At 50.7% G+C, this 18824-nt stretch overlaps 1 protein-coding gene across 1 annotated transcript in view; it reads right to left on the bottom strand.

Moving 5' to 3' along the window:
- Positions 1 to 17923, bottom strand: part of TBX5 (T-box transcription factor 5) — a 79955-nt gene extending 62032 nt beyond the window's left edge. Inside the window, exon 1 of the mRNA XM_079151875.1 lies at positions 17799 to 17923. The gene's annotated coding sequence lies outside the window, so the exon portion shown is untranslated. The remainder of the gene's footprint in view (positions 1 to 17798) is intronic.
- Positions 17924 to 18824: the final 901 nt, after the last annotated feature.

Raw genomic sequence — 18824 nt, 5'->3', positions numbered from 1 at the left:
CGAGGTGGCTCCACACAATGACATGACCTTGAAAAGCCAACAATTTTAAAGACTTGGCCAGAGAACCCCAGGAAACCATGAGCTTCCTCCAAAGACTTGTGTATTCCTTCCTCCAAAGACCCGCGAATGCACAGAGACCAAAGGCTCAAAGCTGTCCCATATCAAGTGTCCGGTGACAAAACCGTCACCTTTAAGGATTCAATATTTTCCCCCCACAAAAATGCACATGGAAACATCACACAAACTCAAAGAGGGGAACACTTTCCAAAACAACCGGTCTGTACACTTCAAAAAACATCAAGGTGCACAAAGACCAAGGAGAGCTTCCAGATTAGAGGAGAAGAGTAACTTGTCGACTCAGCGCAGTGCAGGAGTCTGGACTGGTGGGGTGGAGGTGGCAGGGGGCCGGCCAGCCCATGGCTGGCAGTGGACGGCAGGGACTCTGAACTGCCTCTGATTTGGTAACTGTGCTGTCATCGTGTAAGGTAACATCGCTGGTCTTAGTCAATGCTTCCTGTTGTATTTAGAGAGGAAAAAGGGGCAACCTCTTTACCTTCGATGGTTTGTGAAAAAATATTTATATAACTGTGGAGAGATCTGGGGCGGGGGGATCCGGTCTGATGAAGAATCCAGCAGAGAGGGAAACGCGGCCAAAACACAAAGCAGCAGTCCTTTGATCCAAATATGCCTGAAACCAACAGACCCTTAGACTTCTCAATTTCATGAGCCTGTAAAATCCTCTCCTTTAATTTTTTATTTTCTTCTTAAGCCAGTTAGAGCTGCGTTTCTGTCGGTGAGGCTGGTTGAGAGCTTTGTGAGTGCTGCCTGTCCTGTCATGTCCTGGGGAATGACCCCTGGGGTCAGGCAACAGGTGTCCCCGAGACCAGCCAGACCCGGTCCTCTCGACCATCCCACCAGGGACGAAGTGGACCATCTGCACCAAAGAGGGAGGCCTCTGAGTTTTCTCAGCCTCTCCTCTGGCTTGAAATAGCCTCTTCCCTTTCTCCACCGGGCAGGGCTAGCCCAGCTGCAGCCTCCTTCACAAGCCTTTGCCACCTGCTGTCTCCATGGTGATGGAGAAGCCCTGCCTTGCCCACCGCACCCCTAGCGCTTGAATAACAGACAGAATGGATGCAGTGTTAAAGGAGTGTGTTTGGGGCTCGTCAAACCTTATAAATGAGCCAGTGGTTTCTGGATGGAAGGGGAGGGTGGGCATTGGCAGCCGGATGGGGACGTCAGTGACGTTTCCCACGAGAGACAGAAGCTGAGGACAGATTCCCAGATGCATGTTCGCCTCTCAGGCGGGTAAGCCCTTGGAAACGCCTGACAACCTTCCCGGCCTCTTGAACCACGAAGCTGGACTCGACATTTTAGTCACATTAAAAATGGCTGCAGAGGGCTGGGGAGATGGCTCAGTTGGTAGAGCGCTTGCCTTGCAAGCACCAGGCCCTGGGTTCGATCCCCAGCACCGCAAAAAACCAAAATGGCTGCAGAGCTGGGGACGTAGCTCAGTGGTGGAGCATTGGTACAAGGCCCTGGGTTAAGTCCCTAGTACCTTGAGAAAGGAAGGAAGGAAAGAAGGAGACGGGAGGGAGGAAGGAAAGGAGGCACATCATCATCCCCATGACCTGATGCTCAAAGGGGGTAAATAACTCGATACCATTCAACAGCTGCCAGATGTGAGCATTGGACTTGAGTGGGGTCTGAGGAAGACCTCACCCTCCGTCCTCAACCATAACGCTACCCAAGCTCAAGATAATCTGAGCTGTAACCTAACAGCTAGGAGAAAACGCTAACCTTCACATATTCCGTACTATATATCTTTACAAAGAATAACCCAGGAAACTCACAACGGCTTCTGATGAAGCCCACGTGGGGTGCTTAGGTTTAGAAAAGCAAATGAAAAAGAAAACGGAATAATAGCTGGTGCTTGGATGCGGCCCAACCCAGGAGCAAGCTCACCATGGACTGAGTTTTGAGAACCCGTGGCTTCTGCGATACGCAGACTCATGCCACTGCAGTACAAAACCACCACCGTCCACCCTTTGTCACCCCGACACCCACACGCAACTCCTCAAACTACTAAACCACCCACTGAAGACAGCAGCAAGTCCTGCTTCTGCCAGACGTGACACACACGACCCCGCCGACAGTGACGGGCACGCCAACCTCTCCCCACACCAGATGGCCAGCTCTGTGAATGATGCCCGTCCTTGTAGCCGATTGATACAAATATAAAACACCTATTTTGTCATTGACCTCTCCCCCCGCCTCCAGCCCTGTTCTTCCCGCACCACCAGCCTTGGGAACAGAAACCACCCATGATACCTCCAGGACTTGGCGTCAGGAGCAGGTTTGAACCACAGCCTGGGTTTCATTCTGATTTTCTCCCTCCCCCCCGGGATGTGTTGCATTGTCTCCCTGCCACCAACAGCAGCCAGGATCTTTCATCAGGTCTTCACCATGAATTCTGGGGCTTTATTAGCAAATGAAAATGGCCCAACTCCAGCTGACATCAATGGGATCTTGCATCCACAAGGAGCAAGACCCGAGCGTTTCCTGTGGAGTCCAGCCTCAGACGGTCTGGCTTGAAGAGAAGCCAACTGGCTTTGCCGGAGCTACCCGAGAGCTATTTTTGACTTAAAAAGAAGCTGAATTCAGCTGATAACTGATTAAAGAAATTTTAAACAGAGCTGGTTGGGTTTTTAATATCTTGGTAGCGGCAGAGGACAAAGGAAAGGACGCTGAACTTGGTCAGGCAAGTCATTTTGGAAACAGCTCATTGGATCCCAGCAGGTCACCAACTGTTTGCAAAACAAACGTTCGATTGCGTGGCCTCTGTCTCCTCTTTGGCATCTTAGTCCATCCTAAATCGGTTTATGGAAGAAATGGAGTCTCCCTAGATTCTTGAGACTGAAGGAGGCATACAAAGCAAAGAATAAAATTCCATGAACACACTGATAGAGCCTGTTCCCTTCCTTCTTCTAAAGTAGACTAACTTCAAAAGTTAAGATAAAATTTTCTGAAATGTTTTGGGGAGGCATGCAACAGAAAAATCGTTCCTGATGTCCAGCCAAATTTAAGGTATAAACGACAGCATCTTTATATCTACTTTAGGTCTTTTATTTATTTGTTAGTTAAATTAAATGAATTTATTTACTGATTGATTGTTGGTGCTGGGAATAGAACTCAGAACCTTGTGCCTGCTGAAAATGTGCTCTACCCACTGAGATACACCCCCAGCTCCTGGTCTGGTCTGGTCTAAATTTTTCCTTTTTTTCCTGAAGGGCTGGGGATTAAGCCCAACGCATCACACATGCTTGACAAAGTGCCATCCCGCTGAGTTACATCCCCAATCCTTTTTATTTTTTATTTCGAGACAGGGTCTCACTAAGTTGCCAAGGCTGGCCTCCAACTTGCGATCCTCCTGCCTCAGCCTCCCAAGTAGCTGGGATTACAGGTACATGACACCGCACTCTGCTTGGTCTTTTATTTCAATAATTCATAAAGTGCCCATCTGTGTTTCTTCCAAACAGCCCATTCTTGCAAAGCAAAAGCTTATCGCTATTTTGCCTTGAGACCTCCAGGGAATCTGCCTGGGGTCAGCAATCCTCAGTGGGTCCAACATAGTCCAGGCCTGCCTTTCCAGTCTCCCTCTTGTTGCCTCCTCTGGGTGCTCTGGACTTGGTTTGATGGAAAAATTCAACCGAAGCTCCTGTTACTGATTTTCAAGCAAAGGAGATGAGGCAACAGTGAAGAATTGTTCCATTCAGTCCTAAAGACCATTTCTTCAACTGTGAAGTTTTTTTTTTTTCCCCCTTGATAAGAGGGTCTAGCTAATATGGTCCCAGTAGAATTCACCTGTGCTGTTCTTATATCACGCGTAACAGCTACTAGTTATGGTGTGTTTACCATGTAGGCTCTTTTCCTCTCCGCCTCCACCTTTATGAGCTGATCTGTAGATTCCCATTTTACAGGAGGAAAACTGAGGCTGACCCACAAAGGTGAAAGGTGTCCAATTCTCAGCAATTGCTAGGTCTCAGCAATTCTACTCTTGGGTATCTGCCCCAAAGAAATTCTCAGGCATAGAATAATTACTGGCCTCTGTGAAGAAGTGTGTGTTTGGGTATTATTATTAGTAGTGGTTTTTGAAAAAAGTAACAATCCAGGGTTGGGCTGTGGCTCAGTGGTAGAGCGCTTGCCTGGCATGTGTGAGGCCCCGGGTTCGATCCTCAGCACCACATATAAATAAATAAAGGCCCATCCACAACTAAAAAAAATTTTTTTTAAAGTAATAATCTAAGAATCCATCATCAGAGAAACGTGTGGATTGATTGCTTATGGAGAAGTGGATATTTAATAACAAATGAAGAAAGTCCACTGCAGGAAACTTACCAGCCTCTAAGAAGAGAAGATATAAGGGACGATGTCAGAAAGAGGGAAACATACCTCAACTTGATCGTGTTTTTTCATCATTAAAAAGAAAAAGATCTGCAGTGAGTGTGAGCACAGCTTCATTTGTGTTTTTCCTGGGTTGTGAGTACGTAGGTATTTGACATATTAATCTGTGTGCTTTTCCATATTTAAACAAATTTTTTCAAGTAGAAAGAAAAAAACCCACAAAGTTTGTTTATGTTGCTACGAGAAGTTCACTCACGGCATATTTGTGATCTTGCTGTTCTCCTATTTTTTTGGCTTCTTTCCTGGTACAGAGGAGGGATAGATTTTATTTGCTAATGGCCAAAAAATAAAAGCATCACTTACCATCCAACTGTACAACAATTTTATTTTATTTTATTTTTTGCAAAGAGCTATGAAGACATCATCTAAAGACATTTCCAGGAAGGAGCTGAGCATTCATGTCACGTCTATCAAGTACAGAAACCTTCCATCACGCCCGAATGTCAGCATCAGAGAGCGCTCCATTGCCAGGGAGGTCACAAGAGAACGCAGGGGACCTCACTTCCAGTGGCCTCGCTGATATTTTACACACAGTAAGGATTTAATTTAAGGACATACTTCTAAAAGGGAGTGCCTATTTTTCTAGAAGAATTCATTTCAAAAGTCAACAGATTATAGTTTATGCATAGCCTTAAATTTGTAAATGGCACCCGACTTTTTAGCATGACCACAAACATTTTCAACTTTAATGCAGATTTCCTGAGGTCTACCCACACACCAAGTGGCCAGGTCCTGGGCTCCAGGCATCTGTTCAAGGGCTAATGTTACACACCATGAAAGCGTGCACACACACACACACAGAAGTAGTAACAGAAATTCCAGTTCCGTGTTATAGAGAGCTCCCTCTTCAATCTCTCCACATGGTGGAAGGCAGGATTAGGGAATTTTAACATCTTCCCCCTTTTCCAATAGCTGTAAGATACACTGCAGATGGGGGCAACTTAGCTCTTCCGTGATTTTTCTAGCAATGGGTCTAAGATTCTGTTACCCATGCAGCATCAGGGAGAATGAACCAGCTACATAAAGGAGCTAGGGGGTGACTCTTGGTTCCAATAAGACCAGCTAAGACTCCTTTAGTGTTTTCTCTATGCCAGATAGAACTCTAGATGCTTTGCATGTCTCGACACGTTTAACTGTCCCAGGTAACATCTCAGGCACATACCAGGATCATCCCCATTGGACAGATGAGAAAAACAAGGCAGGGACTTGGGGGCACTTGCTTAAGGTCATGGAGTCAAAACTCAGGGGCATCTGGGCTCTGAGTCTGAGAACTTACAATTCAAATAAGATGCAGTTACCCGTGGATAAGATCAGAGGCCACCCCTGGAGCCAGCTTGGAAGAAGGAAAATCGGAGGGCCGGGGAAGGGGTCGAGATGGGGCTGTGTTTTCGTTGTACAGCTTCTCAAAAGAGAATTTGAAGCTGATTTTGATGCTGCAGACGTATAGACGAAAGGAGGGCACGTTTCGGCTGCCCTGGGCGAGCAGCGTCTCAGACGTCCTAGGTGTTCACAAGACAGCTGCTGCCTCCCCGTGACTCAGTTCCCTCTGCCAAGAAACATGATTCCTGTGCTTTCCTGGGTGGTTGCTCGAGGAGCAAAGGAATGTATTTGAAGTTGGAAGGCATCACCTGTAGCAGCAAAATCCCCAGATAAGAGGAAATGTGGTGCCCGCCCCGGCGGCTGTGTTTAAGGACTCCCCACAGGAATCTTGGCCCCACATCCGGATCCTAACCGAGAATTTTTCCAAAGCCAAATTCTCACACCCCATTAGCTTTCAAGGCTCAGGGTTGGCTCTGGGAATGAGGACCTGCTAGGATTTATGGGAACTGCTGGAGGAGCTAGGGAAGGGGACAGGCCTAGGGACCCAGCTCCTCCCAAAGCAGGCTTCCTATGAACAGCTGATGGACGAGCTGGATTCTGTCTGTCTCTCACAAAGCCAGCCCCCTCTGCTGTCCCTGCACCATGTGTCCAAAACTTGCCTTTGGATTATCCGTAGGACCACTGGCCTGCGTGGGTCTGAGCTAGCTGTTCTCTCCGCAGCACTTTACGTCCTCTTGTTTGACTGTGAGTGGTGGAGACGGGCTGGAAGAGTTGAGAGTACAGGAGGCAGGGAGGACGTGGAGGTAGAGGTGAACTAGGCTGATTTAGTGTAGCGAACAGACTGGGATGAAAGCACCTTTACTAGGGATGTGAGCCTGGGCAGGAGAGTTGCCTCAGAGAGCCTCAGTTTACCCTCCTATAAAATGGGGCCACAGTGCATCCCTCCAGGAGCTGACATGAAGGTGAATGAGAGGCTTCGTAAACAATTGGCACCATCTCTGCATGTGACACATGTTCATCAGATGGTGGAAGACAGGGAGAAGGAGAGAAGAAGGTGAAACACCATGAAGACAGTAACCAGTTTCTATTCTTTTTAAAATTTCATTTAAAATTGTGTTTGAAGGGGCTCCAGGGTGTGGCTCAGTGGCAGAGTACCTGCCTAGCATGCACAGCACTGCAAGCAAATAAATACATAAAATTATGCATGACGTAAATTGGAGAAGCAAAAGGCAAACAAAGACCCCCTGAAAAAGTGCAAAAAGAAACTCAGTGCAAGTGAAATTTCCTCCCCCAAACCATTCAGAGTCGTTTTCAGAGGTAACCATGGTGACAGGGTAACAGTCTCTCAAAAACCCTTTTGGAGAGTCTCTACACACACACACACACACACACACACACACACACGGTTGCCCGCTGTACAAACTGATCTGCCTCCTTGCTTTTAATTTTATCATCTTTCACTTACAGCCTAGAAATCTTCCGTATCTGCACATACACAAGGCTCTCAGTCTTTTCTACAGCTGCGTAATATTTCACTGCCCCTCTCCCCATCATTAGCTGAACCAGCTTCCCATAAATATCCATCAAGTCGTTTGCAAACTTCTGCCATGACAGCAGTGCTGCATTGAAGGTCCTCATGCACACGTCATTTTGCAAATGAACAGTCACATCTGCAGGATTAACACCTAGGATGTAAAGGTGCCATGTCAAAGGGTTTTGCTCTCTCCACTTTGATAGCTATACCACATTGTCCCCCGCCATGGGATTGTTACCCATTGGAGAATGCCTGTTTTCCACACCTGCCACAGTGCTGTGTGTTGATTAAATATTTCCACCTGTACCTATTTTTTTTAAACCAGGTTCTAAGCTCCACAAGAACTACACCATCAATGGCTGGAAACAGGGCTCGGTAGCTGGCTGAGTCCAGAAAGCCAGACTTAAAGAGCATGTGCTCAGGAAAATGATCTGCGAGACTGCTACCAGGTTTCTCTCCTGAAGTCATCCCTGGGTTTGTCCCTGGGAGCGCTTGCCTCTCCCTGTCTCTGGAAGCACCGGCTGGCCTGGGTTCCCAGGAGGCCTCTCCTCCATGAAGATAGGGATCTGGCTAATCTTACCACTGGCTCAGGTATGCCAGCATTTTCTCCCTGTCTGGTCGGAATTGCAGACTGAGCTTAAAGTCTGGGAGGAAATGACCTCTGATTAATAAAGAAGCTTTGGAAAGGTGGACAGGGTGGAGGCTACTCCTGAGGGCAGCGTGGTCAGAGGTTAATATTCTCATCACTTGGGAAAAGGAGGCAAGGGGAATTCCTACCCTCCTGGTCAAACCAAAGTCGCGGAGCTGTTGGAAGATGAATGTCGGTGGCTCTGAGCAGCACATGACGGAGCATGAAGCTTTTCATTCATGTGTATTTATGGGTTTATATTTACCTAATAAATAGAACAATGGAGGAGCAGCTGTTGAGAAGGGAGACCCAGGCTCCAGGGTGGGAGGTGGGGATCTGTCATCCAGTGAGCTAGGTGGTCTCAGAAGGAGTTTAATCCTTGTTTGTCTCCTCAAAATTCTTGCTAACTCTTGGCACGGTTTTCTCCTGGGTTCTCAGCTCAGAGATGGGAATCAAACAAACCGCTGATCTGCAGGCCCTGTATGCACGTGGGTGATAATGCGTGGGCAGCGGCTGATCATGGACATTTCCCCCTTCCGAATGGACAATTCCCTTGACCATGGAAAGTCTGGGTTCTTATTCATCATCCAGTCCCGGGAAGGATGGGGCTAACCCAATGTAGGGATGCTCCAGCCAGGTTTTCTCCTCCCCTTTCAGATTTTCTACAGACCAACACAATCTTTTTCTTTCTTTTCTTCTTCTTCTTTTTTTTTTTTTTTTTTTTGGACTTGTAGTAATCAGTAAAGTTTATGTTCAACTGCAGCCTCTTCTGGGCCAAGAAATAATAGTAGAATGGCAAAGGGCAGGAAAGAAAAAAAAGGGGGGGGGGGGGACAATGTGAAAGAGTGTAAATAAGGTTGAGAAAAAGACACTAGAAAGAAAGAAGTTTTTTTTTTTTTTTTTTTTAATTATGGGAAAGAAAGAAAATTGGGAATAACCTGGGAAAGGAAGAAGCAAGGATGGAAGAGGAGGAAGAGAGAAGGAAGGAGGAGAGATGCGAAAGGAAGCCAGGGAATGAAAAACAAATAAAAAGAAAGGTGGCAAAGAAGTCATGGAAGAAAGAAGAAAGCAAGAGGACCCCCTCACCACCACCCAAAAAAGGCTGAAGGGTAGAAGATGCAGCCCGCGGTTTCTGAACCGCAAAGCTTCTTAAATGTTTTCCAACATGGCGCCTTTGTGGCTGCGCACCTTTCAACCTTCTCCACCAAGCTTGGCTCTTGGCTCAGCACGGGAAGGCATTTTCCATTAAACCTAATTAGCAAGTGGCCCGAGGTCGAGGCTCCGAGGTTGCGAGGTTGCTCAGCCTCCAAGGGCCAGAGGCCGGCAGGCTCGGCCTGGTTCCTTTTCTCTCCAGCGGGCAAGGCGACCCAGTTTGGATCCCTAGGCCTAGCCGGGGCCCTGCTTCCCAGCGCCCTACACCGAGGCTGCCCACGCCTGGAGAAGGCGCAGCAAGTCCCCTGGGCGCACGGGCCCTCACGTCTCCCCACGCCCAGCTTGGAAACCCATAACCGTCTTTCTCCAACGGCCAGACTTAGGTCTTTTGATAACACAAACCTTTAATTTACACATTTTGATTCGGCCTGTGATTTTGCCCTCCCAGGTCCGATGCCATAAAATCCGTGAGGCCTGGCAAAGAGACCCCCACCCCAGCCCCGAAGGCCCCAGCGCTCCCTGGAGTTCCCTGCGCGGCTACAAATAATCGCGTGGAAGAGAGCCAAGAATAACTAGAAAATAAACACAGTTCCGCGGCCCTCTGAGCCAGCCCAGCATAGGCAGGCCGCGGTCCCTCCCAGCCCCACCTGGCTCTCGGGTCCCGGGGAGGCGCGGAGGCTGCGCCGCCGGCTCTACGCTCATTGTACTCCTGGCGCAGCGGGTAACCCCAAGACGGTGCCCCGACCGCTACTCAAAACAGGGTGACTCGCTGGTCTTTGTCCCTGTTGCCTTTCCTAGCAGGAAAATTGTTGAGTTTTCGACATCCATCGGAAGCAGAAAAAGAAAAAGAAAAAAAAAAAAAAATAGCAAACACCCCAAACCCCAACAGCAACAACAAACAAAAGCAGACCAGAGAAAGTTTTCTCCACTAAATTTGAGGACTTTCCGGGTCTGCGCATATGCGTTTGTGTCAATGTACACAGCGCAATCGCCGCAAAAGTACCCTTAACTTGTATGTGTAAAATGAAGTGTACACGTGCTAATACATGTGTGCACGCAAAAGTGATTCTGTCTACAGATACGCATAAATTATCCGTGGCTCGGAAAGTGCAAACAACATGTGTAAATGATTATCGATTTGCAAATAACTCCATGCCCGAGCGCCGACGACTTGGGGTTCGCAAGTACCTCTGGGTGCAAATAATTCTGTGGGGCGAATTGATGCGTACGCAAGTGATTTGGTTCGGCTGCTGCAAGCAATTGCGCGGATGTGTTGATTCGTTTAGAAAACGCTGCCGGAGAAAGGAGACCACGAGTTCTTTCGCACCGCTGGTCAGCTCGCGCATCCTGCGAAGCTGCGCCTAAATGCGTACAATGCCTCGCTTCCAACCGTGCTGTGTCCTGGGAGCCTCGCCAGCCCCTCGCGCTAAAGGGAAAGCAGAGGGTGCTTGGACGGTTGATTTCCGGGCCTCCCTTCGCCTCCCGGAGCTTCTTACTCAGCGAGGTCGGCCGCGTTCTGGTTGCTGCGTAGGTTCGCACTGCGCTGCGCTCAATTCCCCCAAGACGCACGATCTCCAGGGTGCCCGGTGGGCTCTCCACTGCGGCTACCGAGTCAACCGGACCCTGCCTGGGTCTCCGATGCTGGGGAGCTTCCAAGAATCTCCCCTGATCGTTCCAGCGGACCTTGAGCAGAGGTACCCGGAGAAAGCGAAAGCTCTTGCGTTTTTCGTCCAGCGCTCTTCCGCGCTGTGAAACTCCAGTCCGCTAGGGAAAAGGTGCGATAGCGAGACCATGTGTCCCCTACGGGCACTAAAATGGCGCAACGTGTCCGGGCCAAGGCATTCGGTCTCTCCCAGCGCGCACACGTGTGCCCAGAATTATAATACAATATAACACATCGTAATAGCGGGTATTATACTGCGTTTACCTTTCATTAGGATGCGTATGTTGTGTTAGGCTGAGCTCATGTGTTTGTTACGACGTGTCGCGATGCTGTCCCTCTCAATCTCCCTACCTAGTGCCACGCACCTCCTCGCTCCACCACGAGCCTTCCAAGGCAGGATTCATTTCTCCTACTGTGCTCGCAGGCACGGACAGGGGGAAGGCACTCGCCCAACTAGAGAGGGGAAGGGCTTGGATTGGAACCCACAGCCTGCGGACGGTCCTGGAGGTGAACAGCAGACATTCGCCCATACAGCTCGGACAGGAAGGTATCCTATACCACACACCGGCTGTTTCTGGACTCGCAGGATAATAGAGATTTATTTTATTACATTCTCACCATCTGGCTGAGAGGGGAGGCTGCCAGCCAGCACTCCGCAACCCACTGGCTGAGAATTCAGTGCAGACAGGTCTCCAGCTCTAATGGAGAACTGACTCAAGCTGGTCCAACCTTCCCCCTTCTGCTGCCCCCTTGGTTGGCTTCTCCTAAGAACCCTCGTTATCGTCACCAGATGAGAACTCGGTTCAGAAAGGTTAAACTGCTTGCCCAGCACCACTCAGCAAGTAAGGAAGGGGGTTCCGATCTGGCATTTAGACTCCACAGTCCTTGTTTTGAAAACTGTATTCCCAACCCCACCCAGAGTGTCACCCCCAAGTAATTAGATTTGGGAAGTCCTTGGAGGACCACTACTGGTCACAGGTAATGGGATCTTCTCAACCTTCAGAAGTTAGGAACATCCAGCAGATGCCATAAAACCTCTGAATCTCCTCTCCAAGGGGGAGGGGGTTCATAAACACTGATGAAACATTCAGATCCGGACTGTAGTCCAGGCACCACATGTAATTTGGTCGGAGAGCCCAGGCTTCCTCCCAGATAACTCAGCAAAAGTTGCACCCCTTCTGCAGCAGGAACAGGGAGGGCACGTGCTTGGGCACAGCCACAGGACACGTTTAATCCCCTCTCCAGCTGCCAAAAGTCAGGGCTCACTGTGTCCCCAAGAATAGGGGGATAATAACCACCCACAATCCTCAAGGAGCTCCCGGGGAGGGGATTTTTGGGTCTCCTTCTCTCAGACTCTTCCCTTCTCCCAGCAGAGGGGCTACCTGGGTAAACTAAGATCCAGCCCAGCAGGATTATTCCGATTCCCACCCCCAAGAGGCCAGGAGTTTTCCTTTCCAAATATCCAAGCTGAACAAATTCACTGGACTTTGTGATCATAGAATCAGGAGAACAGATCTGGGAGAATCCCTCTTCCATGCTCAGGTCCCTAAGGAACAAAAGGGTTGGAAATTGGCGCTGTCGGTGAAGGGTCGGCGCTGGAGGTGAGAGCCAACAGACTTTCCCTAACCTGAAAAAGAGGGAAAAACCCTCCCAAGCCCAGCCCCGCTCTGCGGCTGCCCGGTGACCCCGGCCTGGTTGGAAGAACGGAGCTGCTAAGTGCTGGGAGGAAGTTTAAAACAAACATACGTTGTTTTGTTTCTGGTCTTTTGTTTTTCTTTCTTTTTTCTTGTATTGCCTTTCAAGATAAAACTTGTACATCTACACTTTTCATAAGAGAATGGAGATGAAAGAAAAATGAGAAAATGATGTGAAAATTTTGGCCTAGCTTCCTCTCTCCCTTATACACTAAGCCGGCTGTGTGGCTGGGGGACATGTAAAGAGGTCCAGCATCTGGAGGTGTGGAGGGATAACTTCCATTTATATTGGGGGGCCATGGGGCACCTCCATTTGGGAAAACTGGTAGCTCTATTACAGGAAGTGCCTTGAAGTTCACAGAGCTCTTGGAAGAGACCAAAGTGACCAGCATACCCTCATGGACTGGCCATCCCGCTGCCCATCTCTCCTTGCCTGTCCCCACAGGTACCTGGAAAACTCAGGAGAGAGTGGGTCCTTTGGGTCCGAGCTGGAGAACAGAACATTTCCACGGTGCTAAAGCAATCTGGACAGGGGTCCCTTACGAGAGCAGATTTCAACTACCTGGCAACTCCAGAAAATTCTAGACCAGATAATTGGCAATTTCAACTAGGTAATTCAAGAGATATACGAGGAGGGAGTGGGTGGCGAGGCAGCCAGTTCAAGCCACTGCAAAGGAATTAGCGTCGCTAAGCTTTTTGTTTTGTTTTAATTCAAAATGCGCGGTTTGGCTTGGAATTTCCGCCCAGCGCCACACTCAGGAGTCTCTAAGAACAGCCGATGGTGGGCACTTGTCTGGGCCAAGCCCCCAGAGCGAACCCCTGGGGGCTCGGCGGGGCCACAGCCGAGGGCCACGCGGAGGGAGGGTCGCTGAGCGCGCGCAGAGCAAACTGGCCGGTGCGCACCCAGAAGAGATGACATAAGTGACGTTGACGAGCGCTGCCCGGCCGGATCGCGACCAAATAAAGGGTCCGCCTGCAGCCTGGGCCGCAGGGATTGCCTCACACTCCGGAATCGGGCCCAGACACGTTTGGAAATGTTTTGCTGGACGCCCGCCCCGGGAGGGCGACAGCGGCAGGCAGCAGCCTGGGCGAAGCTGCGCTGCTGGTCACAGGCTGGCGCTGAGAGGCGGTCTCGGAGGTGTCCCCTGTGGAGGAGAATGTCTCTGCCTTTGCCCGTTGGGGTGTTTCTTTTTCCTTTTCCTCCCATCACGTTCGGGTACTTGGGGGGTGGGGGGCAGGGGTCTGTCTGCAGCATGCAGGTCCCCAGCTGTGACCAGACAGGCATTAAGGAAACGCACAGGCAGGAATTTGGCACCGAATGAGGTACTATTGGTTTCAACAGGGGTCTCTCCCACTGACTGGCGGCCTCCAAGTAGCAGAGGGCCATCCTGGTCACAGCTGGAGCTCCAGGGCCCGGAACAGAGCCTGCAGCTAGTGGAATATGTATGGAATCAATGAATGAGTCCAGAAATCGGGCTTTGGATCTTAACTTTATCATAATTCCCTATGGAACACGGAATCTCTCTCTCTCTCTCTCTCTCTCTCTCTCTCTCTCTCTCTCTCTCTCTCTCTCTCTCTGGCCCTTAATTCCCCTGCATAATAATAGGACAGTTTCCCTCTCCCTGCCAGGCTGCCATAATAGTGATAACCACAAAAGCACTGAACACTGATTGACCACCTATATTTTTCTACGAGCGTGACATTAATTTACTTTCCCAACACCCCTTCCGGACCGCACGGTTCTCCTATCCCCATTTTACAGATGGGGATTGCGGAATTTCAAATGAAACCAGTTAACTCAGACCTCCTGGTTCACGCGGGGATGTGATGAGACTAAGTGAGGAGTCATCATTTGGTGAGTCACGGAGATTTCGTGACTTCTGTGCGGGGCTTGCTCCAGGGCACGATGTCCATGGCCCCAATTGTGCCAGACTTAACTCCTACAAACTTCCCCCCGCAGCAGGGAGTCAGCCTTTGCCCTTCTAGCCATACATGGAAGCCAAGCAGTCCAGCTAGACCAAGCCGGGACACTTGAAGGAGTCTTGTAACCAGCTCTGAACCAATCAATACATTAAGGCTGGGACCCGAAAACACCTGGGCATCCCGCGCGCGCTTACTTTGGGGGCTAGAGGAAAAGGGTTTGCCTGTGATCCTGCCCAAGGCCACGCATAAAAAGACTGTTCGAAATTCCTAAAACCCCTAACGTGTTCATAGGTAACAGACAGAAGGGTCCAGAGAAAAGTCCACCAAAGGCGGATGTGATCGACTTCAGCCAGTGCGCCTTGGCGCCCTGCGCTCTACCTGCGTCTTTACGCGTCGGCTAATTGCGACCAGCGCGGTGGCGCAAACCTAGATCTTGCCGGCTGGTTCTAGTCCCGCCAGACTTTGGCCACTGCTCACTAGTCAAGGTAATGAATGGAGAGAGAAAAGAGGAGGCGGGGAAGGAGGAGACGTTGTGATGAGGGTGAAATATCTTGGAAATAATACACCGAGAGAAGGAAACATGGACAACAGTTTATCAGCACCCCCGCCCCCATTGCCCGCATGTTTAAAACCCCTAAGTAATTTTAGATTGTGTCTTCAGTTAATATATCTCTCTCCCTTTCCCGCGGGCTGACAGGGAAGCGCCGTTGCTGCAAGATGTCTGCAGAAAAGGGTCTTTAAGAGTTTCCACATTGTTTAGCTGCGCAAACGTGTTTGTGGTTCCCGAGGCCCTTCCCCTCCCCCGCCCGCCTCCGAATCTCATTTCACTTTATGACTCCAATTGTTTGAGGATGCCCGCGCCACATAAATCCTGCTTCGAGATTAATCTCCCTCCAAGCTCGCGCTGGGCGCAGTGACTTTTTTTTTTTTTTTTTTTTTTTGGACTTCTTTAAAAGAGGGCGCCGGGCGGAGATTTATTAACAAGGAAAAATAGTTTATTTTTATATAGCTGACCTCGGAAAGGTGGGGGTAGAAGTGCGTCGCGGGAAGGGGAGCCGTTCACATGGGTAAACAGAGAGGCTGAGGGAGTTGGGGGTGTTAAAGACCACTTAGACTGTCGACTTGCACTTTCCTCCCGGCTCCCCTGGCTGGGCTGTGGATGCCTAGGTAGCTTTGGAGGGACCAAGCCAACGGGTGCAGAGATGCGGCCCTGGGCTTCTGTTGATGGTCTGTGTGCGCACCTGGTGTAAGGATCACACATACTCTTGGGGACAACCGTCTGCAGAGACTTGGAGCCAAGACAGGATCCAGGATCCCCCAAACTGGCTACTCCCCCAAGGACTGCTCCTAACTGCAGGGATGGGCATCTGAGTTCTTCTTAGTCTTGAGTCCAATATTTTCAAAATTGTATTTATTGGTGTGTTTGTCCAGAGCAACTTTCCACCAGTTTCTCTTGGTATTTTGTCATCAACAAGGTTAAGAACCGAGTAATTAAGGAAAGAGCTAAATCGGCCCTTTTGCCTTCCCTTGCCTCTGGCAGCGAGCACACCCAAGTTTTTGTCTTTCAAATCACTTTGGCACGTGCCATTAAAGGAGACCCAGACTGGGAGCCTTTGTCTAGAGTAGTTTGAGGTCAATTTGAACACCATTTTTGGACCCAACATATCCTCAGGATTCTTAGGAGCATCAAGAGCCAAGGGTTCTGGGCATGACTTTCAACCTCTAAATGGCTGTTTGACCTTGAGCCAGTGGCAAGGCCTCTCTGGGCCTGCTTCCCTTCAAACTGTTGAAAGGTCCATGCGTGCTCCTTTGCAGTACTGGGAATGGAACCCAGGGCCTCCCTCATACTAGGCAAGTGCTCCACCGCTGAGCTACCTCCCTAGCCCAGAAGGGGAAGGAGCATTTTTAAAAGGCGTGCCTTTGAGCTTATCTATATTCTCTCTCTCTCTCTCTCTCTCTCTCTCTCTCTCTCTCTCTCTCTCTCTCTCTCTCTCTTTGCCAACTGTCTTGGGAATAGATGTGGAAGAATACAGCATCTGCCACATTTCATCTTGCACCAAGGAACCCCCGCCCCCCCAGCTTCTGCAGAAGGGTAGACCTTAACTTTGGGGAGATTGTGGACCCCATTGACCAACCAATTTAAAAAAGACAACCTTCTCAGAATCAGAAAACAAGCAATTTTGTAACCTCCCAGGTTTCCTGAGCAGGTGAAGGCCCCTGCTTAAAGCAAACTCATCCCAACGCCTCAGGAAAGGGGAGCTGGCTGGTCCTCGCTGGACTGGGTGCTCTTCTCCAGGCAGAGCAGGGGAAAGTGTGAGAGCAGTGCGTTCATCCTTTGATTCGCAGACCGACACGAGGCGTCTGTCTGTCTGCGCCTCTGCTCTCCGGTCCCGGCTGCGGGGGAATGAACTCAAGGTGCGCCCAGCGCGCGCATCTGCACCAGGGCAGGGGCGCGCGGTGAGTCTGGCTCCGGAGCTGGAAAGTAGGAGCTGGGGGCCATGCTCTGGCCGAGATCTTCCCGGGCCCAGATCCCAGATCCAAACGGCTTATTTGGAGGGGGGGGGGGGGGGGGGTGTTAAAGGCCTTGGAGAGGCACCAGGTGGGTATGCGCAAGACTTGGAGAATCACTGACTCCGGCCGCTGATTCTCCCAAATGTCTTTCCATGCTTTTGAGGACACCTGCTCAGAGCGAAGCTGCTCTGGTTCAACTGGTTTGACCTCTCCCGGGACCCCTTCAGGGGGAACACACAGCCCAGTCATCCCAACTGTCGGCTGACACTCTATAGATGGTGCCAAAATTTTCTAAAAATAGTTGACCACAAAAAATAAGGTTCTTTCTGTCTTACAGCAATCTTTCAACTCATCAGCTAACTAAACTTAAACAACTCACTTAGTTGCTCTTAGAATTTCTCCCTCCAGGATGAAGAGACTGAGCCCAGAGAGGTTAAGCAACCCGACCAGGAGTGCACAGGAGTAAGAAGGGGAAAACCTGGACTCAAATCAGCGCTTCAGACTCCAAATTCCCAGTTACTTCCTGCTGCACCACAAGCAGCTTTTTATCACATGTCCACCCGCCCCAAACGCAAGGCACCCCAATATGCATGCTGGCGTCGCGGTGGAACAGCGCGCACCACGCACGGGATGTTCCTTATTCCCGAGCTCAGGCAGAGCTGCGGGAGAGTGGCAAGGCACACGGAGGTCGGGCGCACACCGCGAGCGCACCCTTGCCGACGACTTGGGGTGCACGACCTGCATGCCAGCATCCCCCGCTTATCACCGTTTTCGTCTCAGGTCGTGGCACCTTGGCATCCCTACTTTTGCCCCTATCCCCACTCCCCTCTGCCCCCAGCATCCGTAAAATACCCGCCTTCCACCGGCCCGTGGCGCAACGACCCGCGGCTCCCCGCCCACCTGGTGCCTTACCTGGTTGCGCGTGGACGGCCGGAGACCGCGCCTGAGCCTAAGCATTGGCCTGCGCGCACCGCCGCGCCAACTGCTCCATCCAGCAGCCGCTGGCCTCTAGCCGCGTTTCCGGTTGTCGCACTGGGCGCCCCCGGAGTGGGCTCGATAAGCTATCGGCCGGCCGGGGAGGGGCGGTGCACGGCCAGCAGGGGCACCTCGGGCGGCTCCCGCTCCCGGGCCCGGCGGCCTGCCAGCGGCCGCGCAGGACAGAGGCGAGATGCCTGCCCCGGCGCTTCTGGTTACAATCACCTCACACAGGGGCCTGCATTCTTTCCCCCCCCCCCCCCCCCCCCAGTGCTTACCACTGAGTCTGAAGTCACACCTTCTCCCAGGCCGGGAGCTTGTCCGGCGTGGGGGAGATGAGTGCTGGGCAGAGGCTGTTAATCTACAGCGGGAATATTTTTGGTCGGGGGGAAAAAAAAAATCGACCTTAAGTAGGTAACCTCGCCCCCTCCCCTCTCCAGCAGGAGTTAAATTTTCTACCCAATTAACCAGGACTGCTGCGTGTTCCTGATTATTTTCTGGAAGGGCTGAAGCATAGTTTCATACTCTCAAAAGATGGAGTTCAGGGATAGGAAAATGCTTATCCTGGCTCTTCGGTGGCCTGAAAAAATGATCACGTAGTAGCGCCCTTTAGTGAGCGCTTATGTGATTGACAGCTCAGAGAAGTCTGTGAGGCGGGAACTGTGATTTCCCCATTTTGCAGATGCATGACCAGAGTCCTGAAGGGTGAAATGATGTTCCAGAGTTAAGAGGGTGGAGTGGGGGGGGGGGTGGCACCAGCCCCAAATGGCCCCCTGATGTCTGGCCCAGGTGCTGGGTAGGTCTGAGATGGTCTGTGGGAAGTCTTGAGGGGGTCTTGAGGGATAAACCTCAAGACCCCCGGGTGCACTGTTTTTTTCCACCCTATGAACTGACTCATGCTGGAGAGGAATCTGGGACAGCATGATGGGCCGGGAGTGAGATTCGGTGCAGGACCTGGATGGG

Source organism: Sciurus vulgaris, assembly GCF_902686455.1.
Source record: "Sciurus vulgaris genome assembly, chromosome: 8".
Lineage (NCBI taxonomy): Eukaryota > Metazoa > Chordata > Mammalia > Rodentia > Sciuridae > Sciurus > Sciurus vulgaris.
This window is presented reverse-complemented; position numbering and strand designations above follow the sequence as displayed.